Source organism: Leptodactylus fuscus, chromosome 8 (assembly GCF_031893055.1).
Source record: "Leptodactylus fuscus isolate aLepFus1 chromosome 8, aLepFus1.hap2, whole genome shotgun sequence".
Lineage (NCBI taxonomy): Eukaryota > Metazoa > Chordata > Amphibia > Anura > Leptodactylidae > Leptodactylus > Leptodactylus fuscus.
Window position 1 is genome coordinate 70,055,490 of NC_134272.1, and position 15,607 is coordinate 70,071,096.

The window sequence follows — 15,607 nt, forward strand, 5'->3', positions numbered from 1 at the left end:
AGCTACTCCCGTTACACTGTCTATTGAAGTTACCATCTGTGGAAGTGGACCACCATTTCTAAGATCCCAAAGGAAGCAGGCAAGAGATGTGCAGTTCAGAAAAAAAGATGAGAAAATAAGTTTAGGCTGTAGAGCACAGAGGGATCGGAGAGGACAGAGCTGGTGTCGGCCAGGTATTCCCACAACATGCGCCTATACTTGTCCCTCCTGGTGACACTAGGCCCCTGAGTGGCAGTAATTTGTCCAGGGGGGCCATTAACGTGTTCCAGACCTAGGAATAAGTCTTCCAACAGGGTAGAGTTTTGCATGCCTTTGCTTCTACCCACTGTTTTTGCTGCTTAGCTTCCCTCCACATCTACTCTGCTTTCACCCCTAAACATCACCCCAGTTTATGCCTTTGCTTCTACCCAGGTTTTTTGTTGATTTAGCTTCCCTCTACATCTACACTGCTTTAGCCCCTAGACATCACCCCTGTCCATGTGGGGTCGGTGGCCTCGTCATCCACCAACTCCTCTTCCAATTGCGCACTGCCCCCTTACTGCAAACCGCACATGACCACAGCTTGCCTTGATGGCAACTGTGTCTCATGATCCCCACTTAGGTCCAGACAAGTCGGTGGCGGGTCCAAAACCCCAAAATTGGAAGGAAATGGCAGATGCTGCAGTATTTCTAACACCTGTTCCTGGTGCTCGGGCCTGGTCTGTGTTGTACCCTGCACCCTGCTTAACGCATCTGCCATATCCGAAGTTGTGCTGAGCGCATGCTAATGTTTCGTGTCCAGTGCAATGGATGGGATGGGATTTCACATAAGTCTGCCACCCATGGCCACTCATGGTTGAGCAACTGAGGGAGTTGACTTTGACGAACCCGAGGGTTTTGGAGTTGGAACTACATCAAAGGTCTGTGCTGCTCACACACTCTGCTCAACACATGATATGTTTAGTGCCAGCAGTGTGGAGACGTCGCACAACAGCCGTTGTTCCAGCAGGTACAGGCGTTGTAGGAGTGCATAGAGGCTAGCAGCGGCAACTATACACTTTAAAAACTATCCGCACAAGCGCCACACTTTCACCAGTAGCTCAGGAACATTGGGGTACCTTTTTCAAAAGATTAGCAGCAATGAGTTAAAAACGTGGCCCAGGCATGGAATATGTTGCAGGCTGCCAAGCTACAGAGCCAATCCCAGGTTACGGCCATTATCACACATGACAACATGCCTGGGCCCAGGTGCAGTGGCAAAAACCACATTGCCGTCTCATCGAGGATGGCATGACTCACTTTGTAGGCAGTGTGCTGTCTGGCCCCCAAGCTGATGAGCTTCAGCACGGCCCGCTGACGTCTCCCCACACCAGTGTTGCAGCGTTTCCAGCTTGTAGCTGGGGTCAATTTAACAGCGGAGGAGGGTGGTGTTTCAGCCCTCCTCCCAGGAATGTTGTGTGGAGAGACAAGTCAGGCCACCACATTTTGCGACCCGGTCCACGCCTCAACTACATTCAACCACTGTGCCCAAATTGAAAGGTAGCGTCCCTGTCCGCATGCACTTGTCCATTCGTAACTGGTCACATGGAACTTTAGGGCTAAGCGCTGAATTTAGGGACCGCCTCATGTTTGGGGGAAAGTGCTGGTGTGGACGGCACAGTGCGGTGGCGCAGTAGACACTCTGCCCAAAAAGGGCAGAGTGTCCCCCAGCCGGGATTCCAACATCTCCTGGGCCAGATTTCTTGAGATGAGGCCGTTGAAGCCTTGGGCATGTGGGTGGGTTGCGCTGTACTTTAGCATGAAATGAAAGGCTTGGGAGATGGGGAGTTGCTGGGAAGAGGCGCATGATGGCGCGGGCAAAAGGAGAAATGGCAGGAAAAGGTGAGGATAAGGGTGAACTCCCCAAAGTGTCAGAGGCAGATGTGGAGGTGTCCTGGCTCCTGGTCTGGACTGCAGCGCCAGCCCTGTCAACAGTGGAAGAGGCAGTGGCCGCCAGGCCAAACGACGATTATCCTGCGCTTGCTCTCACCCCAGCCCAGGGCTTGCCTTCCAAATGATGGCACCCGCAAGAGGTGGTGAGATTCCTCTCCGCAGATCTCCAAACCATCTTGGACTTGCAAATTGCACTAAATTTGTCATGTAACTGACATGTATATGATGAGTCTATCCATTGTCTGTTCATTTTGGTGAAAGTCAGCCTGTCAGCTGACAGACAGCTGTGCTTGTCAGTGATGATGTCACCGGCTGCTTGTACCCCCAGTTTTTGCTGCTTAGCTTGCCTCCACATCCACACTGCTTTTGCCCCTACACATCACCCCTATCCATGCCTGTGCCTCTAGCCATAAGTCTGCCACCCATGGAAACTCATGGTGCAGAAAGTGAGGGAGCTGACTCTGAGGAACCCTTGGGTTTTGTAGCTGGTACTCCATCAAAGGTCTCTGCTGCTCACACACCCTGCTGAACATACGGTATCTAGGGTTAGAGCGTGTGGTGACCTCGCACAACAGTAGGTGCTTCAGGCAGATGTAGGCCTTGCTGGAGTGTATTGCGGCTAGCTCCAGGTACTGTAGACTTGGGAAAGTGGGTGTCCAAGTGCCGCACTTTCACCCTTAGCTCAGCTAATTTGGGGTATGTTTTTAAAAATCATTGCACCACTACATTGAACATGTGGGCCAGGCATGGAACGTGTTGGAGGCTGGCAAGCTCCAGAGCCCTCCAACAAGCTAAAAAACCTGGCCCCAGGGGCAGCGGGGATAAACAAATTGCCATCTCATCCAGGATGGCATCCCTGACCTCAGAGGCAGTGTGCTGTCCGTCTCCCAAGCTGATGAGCTTCAGCCCAGCCTGCTGACGTCTCCCCACACCAGTGTTGCAGCGTTTTCAGCTCGTAGCTGGGGTAAATCTAACAGCGGAGGAGGAGGAGGGTGGTGTTTCAGCCCTCCTCCCAGGAATGTTTTGTGGGGAAACAAGTCAGGAAAATTCTTGAAACGGGAGAGTTTTGCATCTTTGCCCTTGCTGCCTATGGACATCCCTTTGCCTCTAGCCACCATTTTCCCTGCTTTGCTTGCCTCCACATCCACACTGCTTTTGCCCCTAGACATCACCCCAGTCCATGCCTTAGCTTGTACCCCCAGTTTTTCCTGCTTAGCTTGCCTCCACATCCACACTGCTTTTGCCCCTAGACATCACCCCAGTCCATGCCTTAGCTTGTACCCCCAGTTTTTCCTGCTTAGCTTGCCTCCACATCCACACTGCTTTTGCCCCTAGACATCACCCCAGTCCATGCCTTAGCTTGTACCCCCAGTTTTTCCTGCTTAGCTTGCCTCCACATCCACACTGCTTTTGCCCCTAGACATCACCCCAGTCCATGCCTTAGCTTGTACCCCCAGTTTTTCCTGCTTAGCTTGCCTCCACATCCACACTGCTTTTGCCCCTAGACATCACCCCAGTCCATGCCTTAGCTTGTACCCCCAGTTTTTCCTGCTTAGCTTGCCTCCACATCCACACTGCTTTTGCCCCTAGACATCACCCCAGTCCATGCCTTAGCTTGTACCCCCAGTTTTTCCTGCTTAGCTTGCCTCCACATCCACACTGCTTTTGCCCCTAGACATCACCCCAGTCCATGCCTTAGCTTGTATCCCCAGTTTTTCCTGCTTAGCTTGCCTCCACATCCACACTGCTTTTGCCCCTAGACATCACCCCAGTCCATGCCTTAGCTTGTACCCCCAGTTTTTCCTGCTTAGCTTGCCTCCACATCCACACTGCTTTTGCCCCTAGACATCATCCCTATCCATGCCTCTTCCCCTAGCCATAACTCTGCCACCCCTGGAAACTCATGGTGCAGAAACTTTGGTTGCTGACTTTGAGGAACCCTTGGGTTTTGTAGATGGAACTCCATCAAAGGTCTGTGCAGCTCACACACCCTGCTCAAGATATGGTATTGTAGGGTTTCAGCGTGTGTGAATGACGGACAACAGCCTGTGTTTGGACAGATGTAGGCCTTGCTAGAGTGTTTTTAGGCTAGCAGCGACTCCTGTGCACTTGCAAAAGTGGGCGCACAAGCGCCGCATTTTCAACAGTAGCTTCGGTACATTTGGGTATGTTTTTAAAAAACTTTGCACCACTAGGTTAGACGTGGGCCAAACATGGAACGTGTTGGAGGCTGGCAAGCTCCAGAGCCGCTACCAGGTTCCAGCCATTATCACAGGCGTAAAAATGCCAGGCCCCAGGTGTAGCAGGGAAAAAAAAATGCCATCTCAGCCAGGATGGCATCCCTGACCTCGGAGGCACTGTGCTGTCTGTCCCCCAAGCTGATGAGCTTCAGCACCGCCTGCTGACGTCTCCCCACACCAGTGTTTTAGCGTTTGCCGCTAGTAGCTGTGGTGGAGGTTGCAGCGTCGTAGGGTTTCAGTCTACTCCTGCCATGAATTTTGGCCTGGGAGAGGAGATAGGCCACCCCAGTTTGCACCCGAGGAACAGACTCCACCACATTCACCCTGCCTGTCATTAAAGATAAGCACTGCAGCATCCCTGACCACAGGCGCTTGTCCAAGTGTCGGTGGTCAAGTGGACCTTGCAGCAAAGCGCGGAACTAAGGGCCCACCTGATGTTGAGTGACACGTGCTGGTGCAAGGCGGGGACGCCACACCGGGAGAAGTTGAGACGGCTAGGGACGGCATAGTGAGGTGCCACAGTTGCCATCAGGTCCGGGAAGGCGGGAGTTTCAACAAGCCGGAACGCCAACCTCTCCTGGGCCAGCAGTTTAGCGATGTTGGCGTTCTAGGCTTGCGTGGGTGGGTGGTTAGCGGTGTATTTCTGCCGGCGCTCCAATGTCTGAGAGATGGTGGGTTGTTGTAAAGAAGCGCCTGATGGTGCCTTTGATGGTGCAGGAGAAGGAGATAAGACAGAAACAGGGGAGGATGAGGGAGAAGTCAACAAAGTGGCGGAGGCAGATGAAGTGATGTCCTGGCTCGTCCTCTGGAGTGCATCGCCAGCACTGTGAGCAGAGGCAGTGGCATGAACGGCGGGCGACGTTTGTCCTGCCGTTGCTGCCTGCCACTGATTCCATTGCTTGGATTCCAAATGACGGTGCATTGAAGTGGTGGACAGGTTGCTCTTCTCAGGGCCCCTACTCGATTTCGAGAGGCAAATTGTGTAGACGACACTATATCTGTCCTCGGCGCATTCCTTGAAAAAACTCTACACCTTCAAGAAACGTGCCCTCGATGGGGGAGTTTTTCTGGGCTGGGTACAAAAGGGAACATCTTCGGACATTCCGGGTCTGGCCTGGCTTCGGCAAAGCAGCTGACCTCTGCCTCTGGACATGTCTCTGCCTCTAGCTACCCTTTTTGGTGCTGCACCTGCCTCAACATCCACACTACTTTCCCAGCTTGACATCTGCCTTGTCCAGGTGGGGTCGGTGTCCTCATCGTCCACCACCTCCTCTTCCAACTCCTGTCTCGCCTCCTCCTCCTGCACAATGCGCATGTCAACTGGCTGCCCTGACAGCAACTGCGTCTCATCGTCGTCGATGAGGGTGGGTTGCTGGTCATCCGCCACCAAATCGACCGGAGATGGAATGGAGGAGACTCTAGTGTTTGAGCATCTGGACACAGATACTCGTCTGTTAGGTCCGTGGAATCGCGAAATGGAGGGGCAGGTTGCGGTACAGTCAAAGGAAGGGAGAACAGCTCTGGGGAGCAGGGACAGTTGGGGTTATTGTTCTGAGAAGATTGGGAATTTTGGGTGGAAGGAGGACAAGACTGTTGGGTAAGAGGAGGTAGAGGCTGACTGGCTGGTGGACAATGTGCTTTAAGCGTTATCCGACAGCCATTGCAAGACCTGTTCCTGGTTCTCGGGCCTACTAATCTTTGTACCATTCAGCCTAGTTAATGTGGAACTTTTGTGCAAAGCGCAGAACTTAGGGCCCGCCTGATGTTAAGGGACACACGCTGGTACAAGGCTCAACTCACCCTAAGTGCCAAAAACACTGCTGGTGCAAGGCTCTACTCATGCCAAGGGCCTCAATCTCTGCTGGTAGCTCAGCTTAAGGTCATGTAACTTTGTTTGGAAGGGCTCATGTTAAGGGCTAGAAAAGTGAATTTTGGAAGGTCTTACCACATCACACACACACACACACACACACACACACACACACACACACTCAAAATGACAGTTAAGGGTGAGGGCTTTTGGAATTCCCATTGCCTATTCCATTTGTGGTTGTCATGGGGAACGTGATTTAAAGGGGTGGTTGTTACTGTTTGTTGAGCTTAAATTGGGGTTTGTGTCCATCCATTTGGGGAGTAAAGAAGGTTTCCAGGTATTTTCCCACTTTGATAGAGGTTTTTTTGAATGTGGAAAGTGTGTAGTTGTTAGGCAGTGATGTTGGGGTAATAGAGGGTCTTTGGTGTGTTAGATGCCCCCAGGCATGCTTCCCCTGCTGTCCCAGTGTCATTCCAGAGGTGTTGGCATCATTTCCTGGGGTGTCATAGTGGACTTGGTGACCCTCCAGACACGGATTTGGGTTTCCCCCTTAACGAGTATCTGTTCCCCATAGACTATAATGGGGTTCGAAACCCGTTCGAACACACGAACATTGAGCGGCTGTTCGAATCGAATTTCGAACCTCGAACATTTTAGTGTTCGCTCATCTCTAGTTTTGAGTAGCCACTCATGATGCCACTCTTCAGAGGAGATTCAAATAGGAGATCAACTTGCAATTGGCCACCTTAAATACCTTTTCTTATGATTGGATACATCTGGCTATGAAGTTCAAAGCTCATTGAGGTTACAAAACCAATTTTGTGCTTCAGTAAGTCAGTAAAAAGTAGTTAGGGAAATTCAAATCAATAAAATGATAAGGGTGCCCATACTTTTGCACCGGTCAAATTTTGGTTTAATGCATATTGCACATTTTCTGTTAGTACAATAAACCTCATTTCAATCCTGAAATATTACTGTGTCCATCAGTTATTAGGTATATCAAACTGAAATGGCTGTTGCAAACACCAAAATATTTAGAACAAAAAATGATTAAGATTAATAGGGGTGCCCAAACTTTTTCATAGGACTGTATCTTGGGGACAACAACAATGGTAAGTAAAATGCCATTTATGGTCCTGGTGTGTTCTTATGTGGCAGAAGGGTCTTTGGTTCCCCTAAGGTACATGAGTATTCTGGAATGCTTTAGCAAACATATTTCCGTAACCAATGGGCAAAGGATGGAGGAGGTAGAGAGAGGTCTCAAAAGAACTGTGGACACTACCAGTTAGTCCAAATAGTGGTATAAACAAAGCCAGGTTATATATAGACTAGGAGGTCACTACAGCCTCTTTGGCTTCTGTATTCTGTTGCTTGAGCTTGGGAGAACAACTTTTGGGTCAGTTATCAGGGTGCACTGGACTAAACAGGTCATACTTTTGGAAGGAATAGTGAGACTGGGACAAGGTCATACCAATTCCATTAGTAGCCAATTTCCATCCACACAGGTATACATATTACCAAATCTCCCAGTAGCTTAAATAGAGTGACTGTTATACTATATATGAGAAGCCATGGAGCGCACACTCCAGTCTTGGAGGTGTAACCAGTACACTCACAGTCTGGCCTCATGCACTGGTGGGATGATGTGCAATATGGCACTCATCTGCCTGTGCACAGCTTTCATTTTCAGTGGCCATGAACTACTTGCCAGACTGGTCGAAAGACAGCAGCCACCAAGCTACATTGCCTCTCTCCCTCACAGGTCACCCCCTAGAGTTGTTCATAGGTGGAGGACAGGTGATGGACACTCATACCAGAGACACCCGGTCCCTGCTGTAGAGGTCTTTACTGACTTTACATAAGCAAAGAGCAGAAACAGCCAATGACAGCGGATCAAACACCCTCCTTGGCCCATGTAGACAGACACCACTTTCTCACAATATTTCACTGGGGGACACAGTAACCACGGGTATAGACCTGGTCATTAGGAGGTGGACACTAGGAAACAAAAAAGTGGTTGGCTCTGCCTACGCAGGCTATACCCTCTCACTGGTAGAATGCTCAGGCAGTTTTTTTCCTAGTGTCGTAAAAGGCAGTCACAACCTGTGTCAGGTATTTCTGTCTTACATCGTTTTTATTTTTATTTTCCTTTTCAGGGGCAGGGGGTTGTCAGTGTATATGCTGCACTAGTCATATCCCCCTGTGGGCGCAAGCGCTCTGTTTCAGAGCACCCCGCAGTCACCCAGTCCCCTGTTGCTGCATCAATGGCTGGAGTTCTGGCGACCCCACTCTCTGGTGTGAGGTATCACCGAGGGGGAGAGTCTGTGGCGCCTGAAGACGCCGCCTGCTTCCAAGGTGTCCATCGCTGGATGGATTCGGTCTGTCATCAGGGAAGCCTATCGGCTTAAGGGTAGAGATCCTCCCTTCCGGGTGACGGCTCATTCGACTAGGGCTGTTGGTGCCTCCTGGGCTGTTCGGCATCAGGCTTCTGTTCTCCAGGTCTGCAAGGCTGCCACCTGGTCTTCGGTTCACACTTTCATTAAGTTTTATCAGATTCATTCTGTGTCTTCTGCCGATGCCAGTTTGGGTCGAAAAGTTCTTCAGGCAGCAGTGCGCTGATTGTTCGCAAGGTTGTCTAAGTTTTTCCCTCCCTCTGGGACTGCTGTTGGACATCCCATGGTTTCTATGTCCCCCAGAGTACACCAAAACCCCTTTTTTTCCATTGGCACGAAGATGTGACATCGGGCTCCAATAGAATTTGTCACCACGAACAGGGTATTTGCTGGTGCTTCCGTTCCAGGAACAGAGTACTAGATCTTGGGTTGCCAAGGTGTCTGTCTTCTTCCTCAAGCTGGCTGAGTTGTGCTGCCCCATGGCCAGTAAGATTCTGCTCTCTTGTGTTCTGCTGGGCTCTTAATGGGCCTTTTAATAGTATGTCCCTTTAAGCCATGGGTCTCATAGGCAACCCCGCATAGATTTATTCTGCAGGAGGACAAGGACTACAAATATACAGCCAATGTTATTAAGAAATATCTTCAGTGTAAAACAAATGAGTCTTGTAATATGGCCCCGAAGAGCCCTAATATCAAAATCATCCAGTCTGTCTGGGATTACATGAAGGGGCAGAAGGATTGGAGCCAGTTGACATCCACAGAAGATCTGAGCTTTGAAACAAATTCCCTCAAGTCCCTGCCAAGTTCCTTCAAAATCTGCAAGTGTACCGAGAAAAACTGATGGAGGTCACACCCAATATTGATGGAATTTAGATTTCTCTTTTGTTCGTTCTCTTCCTTATGTTAACTGACCAAAATAAACTATGACCATTGCTGTTTTTGGAAACATTCTCCCTTTGCAGGATTTTTTCCACACCTGCCTAAAGCTTTTGCACAATACTGTATATAAATATAACATTTGTATTAAATGACTGAATCTGAAATCTTCTTTTGTTTCAGCTCTTGCAGATTTTCGGTGCCTTACTAGAGCGACCTGTGATAAATTCTCTCTTTTGCCCAAGTTACACGAAGCTGCTTACAATGTTTGAGATGGAAATTAATGATTGCAAGAAAATGTATCTCAGCCACAAGAACAAAGTACGTATAACAATCATCATAGAAATGTTTGTGGCTTGTGTGACATGTGGTGGAACATTATGTTTCGGGTAAAGGTGGTCATGGACACAAAGATCTATAATTGGACAAGGCATGTATTATTTGGACCACTCATCCTTAAAGGAGTGTTCCTATTTTAGATATTTATGACGTGGATTTTGCCAGACAAGGTGGCTGATGATCATGGTATCTAAATGGAGTCTAGAGGAGTGACCATACCCTTATGATAGTGTTAAATAGCCATGAAGTAACGGAGGAAGGCTGGCTCGCCACTGTTAAATATCTTGTATTTGCCGGTGAGACTTGTGTCCACTGTTAAATATCCGGACCTGGCCTTGTCCACGATAGGAAGAAGTCAGCTTGTTATAAATCAGTGTAGAGGTTTATTAATATCTTGAAGGAAAACACAGGAACAGGGAAAATGTCCAAATAACACAAATATCAGTCAATTGTCAATAGCTTACATCTTCAGAGAAGTTAAATCATCTGGATATCTTGTAGTTACAGCTTTGTTCATGCTTGTCATCTGGTTGGTGGACTTGGGCTGGTTACGACGTTCATGGATGTCCATCTGCCTGGACCACCCACCCTGTGTTCCCAAAGACAGACCTCCTGGTCTTCCCCTGGTCTTCCCAAAGACAGACCCAGACATGTGTATTTCTTACTCATTTATATTCATGAGAGTGGGTGTTACCTTCCATCTTGTAGCTATGTAAGGAGATTTCTAAAATAGTGTACACTAACCGCACCCATGTTCCAAGAATATAAGACTATGATGTCAGTAGAGTGTTAAGCCCATGTCTGTTAGAGAATATTGTAAATATATAATATTTAACATTTCCCCCTTTTGAGAGTGAAATATCTGTTTGAACTCTCAAGATATACCATACAACAATATTCATACAATTAGATTATATCTTCTTTCTTCTTTGCTGAATACTGGAACTTAATTTTCATTGATTGTCCATGTAACAATAATTTCATCAATTTGCAATAAATTTTGTCATTAATAAATGTTATGTTATGGTATGTTATGGTAAACTGTGATCAAAGATGAAAACAATTTGATCCACTATCTAACCTACACCTGATGAAGGCTCTTCTTTCATCGTCTGGTCTTCTGGTCATCTCTTCTTCAGTCATAATAGAAGGCTTACCACAAATGTAGTTCTTGACTTAAAGTCCTTTATAGATTTCCTCCGTGTTGTGCAGATATTATAACATTGTCCATTAAAGTTTATATTACGAAGATATTGATATAACAACAAAGTCCATATGTTATGTTTCACTTCACCAAGACATAGACTGTAGAGGGGTTTTTCCTTCTGTAATTACCTTGACCACCTGTCACTGTAAAATCATGTGACACTTCTGGAGCAATACTGCAAAAGCAAGGCAAGTGTGAATTCTGACATCATCCCTGCTGCTTGTCAGTAAGGTTCAGTCCTGGAATCTCAGTCTCTTGGATACACAATATCTGTGTTCGGGTTTTATCATTCACAACCCTTTTGCTCACCAAACAACTTGAAGTCTTGAAATAGAGAGGATTCCACCAAACATTGATGAGGACATCTTATCTCTGTCCAATCATCAGCTTGTCAAAGGTTCCAAACTCCAGTAATAATTTTTAAACACAGTCCTTGGCATAAGCATATAGTTTTATACCTTCAGATTTTGTCTTTTCCCGCACATCATCTTCTTGTAACTGTTAAAGTCTTTTTATTAACATTTGATATCAAACTTTATCATAATCTTGGACTTGATTGAAGATAAGTTTTCTTTCCCTAATAGCTAAGCCAAATTAGGCAATTAACTAAACTATAATATCACAGTGTACCATACCACTCATTTATATATCATACTTCTCTTTATATTGTATCAATATTTATATTTGACGTATAAAAATATTGATATTCAATACATTTATCAAACTATCAGATAATAGTACTTTGGATAAAATAATCTATATAAACATCATATATCAACATATTTATCTTTATATCTATATGTATGAATATATATGTGTACTTTACTTGTGATGACAAATTGCAACATGACTTTGAAATATGTGATTTCGTTATTAATTACCATTCTATAGACAATCACACTATTTATTCTTTAGTTAGAACTTTTCACCAATTATACTAAACATATGTTCCTATATGAATGTTATATTATACTTAATCATACATTTTCTAAAGTTTAAGCACTTTATTTCCTTTTTAATAAGATATTATTTTATTTTAAACATTCATTTATTAAATATCATTGTGTTCTTTATCTGAGACACAATATTAACCTTTATTCATAAAAACGTATGTGCCTAAAGTTTCCTCTTAACACCTCGTCTCTTCACAGATTCCTGTGACCTTCTTAACCTTTCAGATACCTCCAATACCAAGAATAGAGACAACACTTGTGCCAACACACTCTTGTCTCTGTCTTAAACTTAACTGTATATATTCTTGTGTACTGGCTGTATGTGAACACTATATATATGAAAGAAGTATATAAAATATAAACATTTCAAAATATGTCACATCCTATAATCAGAAGTTTAAAGAATAAACCAGAGACTATCTCTCTTGATATCCCATATCCTTTGATGATATTATACGTCTCCTTTCATGAAGATGATTAGCTTATCTCATTTGCATATAAGACATTTATGTTTACCCAATGTTTGTTTTCCCAATGTTTGTAGATGTTGATGTGTGTAAGTGTATGTAAGTGTGTGCGTACATGTAAGAATACATAATCAATAATAATACAATAAAACAATAATACAATACTGGCTATAGCTAACTAGATTTTCCCACCATAACTAATATATTTATTATCCCATGATCCAATTACCACAATAAACCTTTATTCTTTGTTAGGTTTGAACAAATATATTGAAGATTATCTGTATCTTCTCAAAAGCTACTTTTTCCTAATGTTCACCTAAAATAACCTTGCTTTGTAGTGCAGCTGTCACCTCTTCTCTCAGCTCATGTGACTTAAACACTTGGTTTTCCTGTAGGTATAAACATATGAGGTTCCTTTCAATGGATTTCAAATATATTTGCTGATTTCCCAATTTAATATAGAGGATCACATAAGATAAAAAATAGAAAATAGAAATAGACGTCTTTGCTGGATAGATGTCTCTTTTTCCTTGTTGGATGCATCCTGATTTTCTTAGGCCTATTTGTGATGTCACAGATCTGTTGTATACACCAGTCGACACATAACACTTAGCACTTATACTGACCAGCCCATCAGGGTCACAGGTCACAATGTGTTGCTGTCAATCAACTGACCACATGAACGGACACTTAATTCACAATAAGCAAGAGCTCCATGCCTAGTTGCATGCCTTCATACATAATGGATTATAACTTGAAAATCCTAAAAACATGGACTTTACATGAAACTATTGAAAAACATGCTTAAGGTAAGTTATAACTTCTATCACTTATCATGCATTGTTATTAGTCACACCATGTTAATTTGTTTACTCATTAATAGTTAGACACTCCATGCATTCTTTTGGCTAGAAGAAAGAATGATGAATGAATGGACATCGCTGATTGAACTGCTGCATTTTTCCATATATCTATATCTGAAGAGAAAAATTTATAAACTTTAGCAAAAACCAAATTAATACAATAATGATTTTAACCAATGGGAAGTTTAATAACTTTATGGATTCCTAGTACTATTTGATCATATTCATATATTGTACATATATTCATATACATGTCATATATTCATATATTGTATATAACATGCTCGTTCTCTCTCTGCATCCAGAGAGTGGACTATGACAAAAAGTCTTCACCACACATCAGGCTCTCCTCCTGTGTGTAAATATATATTATGATTATGATCCAAAGTATTATTCACAATAGCATAATTAGGATTATTTTGCAAACATTATCACATAATCATGTGGGTTATACCTGTTCATTGGACTTCTCCTCATATAAAAGGGATTTCTCTTTATATAGCCAAATAATACGTAAGTAAATACTCAATAGACAGTCATTCCTTCAGAGATACTTTTAAACTCGACCCCTGACCTTCCTGTCAATCACATCCCACAATAACTCCACCAGGTCATTAGAGAATGCCAAGCTTGCCCTTTTCCTAAAAATATTAGGTAGCTCAAATTCCTCTTGGTTACTGGGAAGATCTGACATTTTGGAAACAACTGGTACATTCCCAGATACATTCTTTTGCAGATACTCAATAGATTTGGTTGGCTGCAATTCTTTAATTTCAGTTAATAATGGAATTTCAATTTGTGGATTTTCTTGCATGGCATATGGTTTATATGCAACATGTAATTTCCTACGTTTCTCATAGATTTTGTCACTTTCCCTCCTATAAATAGGGGACACTTTAACCTGATTTGACAGATGTCTCTTAATAGGCTTTGCTTTTTGCTTTGGACATACTCGGTTTACTTTTGCCATTTGTCTCTCATGTGTTCTGGCCATGTCCAATAAACTAGCAGCTTCAAATAAAGACTTTTTATCTGAGGCACTGGCAAGGGTGACTGCATCCAAAAATTTGAACTTTTTAACAAAACTTTTCACCATAGATGAAGAGTTCACCTTTTGAATGACAGTTTTGTATGTCCTTTCAAATTTAGACATGAATGCATATGTACATTCTTTTCTGCCAATCTTTATCTCATTCAGTATGTCAGGTTTTGGCATGCTGTCACCTCTAGTGCACCAGATTAATTTCTTTAATCTCTCCACATCACTGTCTTTTAACCATTCATCTGACTCATTATCATAAGACATTTTTGCAGACAAACGTTCTGTAAAATCAATAGGAAGCCATAATTTAAACAGTTTATTTCTCTGTTCAATATTTAGATCAAATTTCTCTGCATGGCTTTCAAAAATTTCTGAGTTTCTACACACATGGATCTTTACATCATATGTGGGAATGGCTTTACTCAGATTGATCAAATATTCTTGAGATTTTAATTTCAGTTTAGTTTCTTGTATCATTTGTTCCTCACCATCTATGGCCATTAATGCCACATGGTGCTCTTTATCAACATATTGAGATTTCTCATTATCTGTCTGAACAGATTTATGCATACTATTGCTTAATTTCTTCTCTGTTACCACGTCATTAAAAATCTTTACCAAAGAAGCAATATTCCTAAATACCTGCTTCTCTTTTGTAGAACAAATTCTATTTTCAATCTTAGAATTTGCCTGCTCACATTGTGTATACAAATCTTGCCATATACTCGCTAAATTGTCACTAGACACAATTTTAAACTCAACGTTACATTTCTTAGACAATGACTCTAATTTTTCCATACTTTAAAAGTAAAATCTTTACTCACCACTGTAGAAAGCTTCACCTTTAGCTTGTCCTTGGAACAGTTGGTCCCTGTCATCAGAACGTCTCTGTACGTCTGGCACTTGTGGTCCTTCTGTATTTCCTCACAGGCTTTCCTCACACAGGCTTCCGTATCATATAACACGTACAACAGTCATCTGTATCTCACCAATATAAGTTCTTTTTCGAAGTCTTCCTGAATCTTGCAATTCATACAACTTGCAAAATATTCCTCTCTTCCCCCTTAATTGCAAGTGAACGGAACAAGAAAAACAGGAAAAAACCGACCGTGCTGGCTCGCCACTGTTAAATAGCCATGAAGTAACGGAGGAAGGCTGGCTCGCCACTGTTAAATATCTTGTATTTGCCGGTGAGACTTGTGTCCACTGTTAAATATCCGGACCTGGCCTTGTCCACGATAGGAAGAAGTCAGCTTGTTATAAATCAGTGTAGAGGTTTATTAATATCTTGAAGGAAAACACAGGAACAGGGAAAATGTCCAAATAACACAAATATCAGTCAATTGTCAATAGCTTACATCTTCAGAGAAGTTAAATCATCTGGATATCTTGTAGTTACAGCTTTGTTCATGCTTGTCATCTGGTTGGTGGACTTGGGCTGGTTACGACGTTCATGGATGTCCATCTGCCTGGACCACCCACCCTGTGTTCCCAAAGACA